This window comes from Lepisma saccharinum, chromosome 2, assembly GCF_977018435.1.
Source record: "Lepisma saccharinum chromosome 2, izLepSacc3.1, whole genome shotgun sequence".
Lineage (NCBI taxonomy): Eukaryota > Metazoa > Arthropoda > Insecta > Zygentoma > Lepismatidae > Lepisma > Lepisma saccharinum.
This window is the reverse complement of record NC_139230.1, coordinates 144,806,799-144,809,140: the sequence shown is the minus strand read 5'-3', so window position 1 is coordinate 144,809,140 and position 2,342 is coordinate 144,806,799.

The window sequence follows — 2,342 nt, the reverse complement described above, 5'->3', positions numbered from 1 at the left end:
AGATCACTTGTCGTTTGAGCCAGGCACATATCAGTGTGTAGCAGTGTGAGTGAATAGAATGCCTTCTGTAAAGGAATCTCTTGTTGTGAGATTGAGGGTGTGATATGTTCTCAACAGAAAACAAGATTCTCTTTTGTAAGTTGTGTGAAAAGGGGGTAGGATATTTGAAGATGTCTTCAGTATTGCAACATTTAGACGTGCCGAAACAACAAAGAAAGTTGTTAAGAGAGAAAAACAATGCAGTTCAGGCACTACTTCAAAATGTGGTGCTGGGCCAGAGCAATCGACTGACCTCTTTCTCCAAAGATCTGAGCAAGGCATTTATTGTGTCTGGTATCCATCTCTGGAAGCTGGAAGAGCCTATTCTTCAAGAGTTCTTCTGTGACAAGGAAATCCCTCATGAGGCCACACTTAGCAAGCCTATGTGAGAAATATATAAAGTGAATCTACATATAACACTCAAGATAAAGTGAAGAAAAAGATGCATAGTTATCAGTTGACGAAATGACAAGACTGTTGTGGACATTACATAGTTAATGATGAGCTGGGTATTCTGGAAGTGGAACAGGCTGGATAAATATTCCTTGTGCATGTTGAACAGTTGGAGATTGTGAACCACTCAACAATCACTGACTGTATTGAAAACTCAATGCAGCTACTATATACAGAAGTTATTCTGCATGACAGGATTCTTCTACTTGTAACAGATGCTGCTAGGTATATGCTGAAGGCAGTAAAAGCCTTAATGGTTCTTCATCCGAAAATTGTCCACATCATCTGCCTGGCACATGGTGGGGAACATGGCTTCAAGCAATTCAGTATAACTCCTCCAATCTTCACATTCTTGCTGGTGTAGTTGGTGGTTTTGAAACTGAGAGTGCTGCATCTGTTAGTGTTGTTCAACAATAAGTTCAAGATTCAAGAGTGAAAGAAGATATAGTTTACATTTCTGTAAATTTTTGCCTGGCCTCCATAGCGAAGTGGTTAGCACAGTGTGTTATGATGCCAGGGGTGCTGGGTTTGCCTGGGCATGGGTGTTTGTGAGTGTCCCTTCATCAATTTCATCATATCAGTGCCCATCCTCATATTTGCAATTAGCCAAAAGTGGATGAAAAGTGAAGTAATGTAAACCAAATCATTCAATCAATCTGTAAATTCTGGGTTCCTGGTGCTAGTTTATTGAACGGCTGGAGACAAATGGTCTCAGTGTACATGATTCCCTTGAAAGCATTGAAGAAGTGAAAACTAAGTTATCAAGAGCAAAGGAATAAACTGCAGAACTTGTAAGAAACAAACTCAGACATATCTTGAACAATAATCCTGGATACAGCACCTTGACCAACATCGCCGGTGTCCTCAGTGGGGACAGTGAATCAACTCTGGAAAACATTGAAGAAGATTTAGCACTTGCAGACACAACAAGTTTTGTGTATGTCTCTGACATATTTTTATTTTTTATGACATAATTTTTCAATTTTTATAACATAATAACATACATATTTTACAGTTTTATAGGACATAAAGTCTGGCCCTAATGATGAATATTGACATGTAAATTGACTTTCATAAAATTAGAGGAAGTATAGGTGTCTCCCAGAGTAGGTGCCTGGAGGGAATGAGGAAAGAGCACTACATTTTATTTAAAAATAGAGAAGAAGGAGCACTGAATACATTAAGGGATTGAACTATTAAGAGTTGACAGACTAAATGAGAACAGGACTATCTATACCTCCTTAAGAAATTCATCACAGTAGTACATTATGCACTACCTTTTAATAGTTTGCATATGAAGTAGTGTGCTAGTTGAAATCAAAGTAGTTTGCAGAATCCCATTAAGTAGGATTTGATTTCATTTAACCCCAAACTCAGTGCCACCTATTATGACAGTCTATGGACAGAAATTTTGTTATTTTAATGGTGAATAATTATTTATGTCCAGCAAGTTTTAGTTCTGTGGAGTCTGTCACCTCATTCTGATTCTGTGTTTGAGAATGAAGAATAAGGTACATCCACCTTGCTATGATTAGTACAAAATAATATGATAGAACTCCATTAATCATAAATCATTCTTATTAGAATGAAATCTAATATTGATAACAGCATAATGTTCTTTTTTCTTTTACAATGTAATAATAATATGCAACCATGTCTGAAATTGCATGTGATGCTGTTCATTCTGGTATGGAAATCCATGAGTCTGACCCCAAAATGTATATAAATATATCTGCTCTCATGGAAGCTATACTTTCCACGTGATCTCCAAATAATATGGTGAGAGCCCTCTGTCAGGGTTGGAAGGCTGTGCAATTATACTAAAACATAGAATTTTAATTTAATTTTAT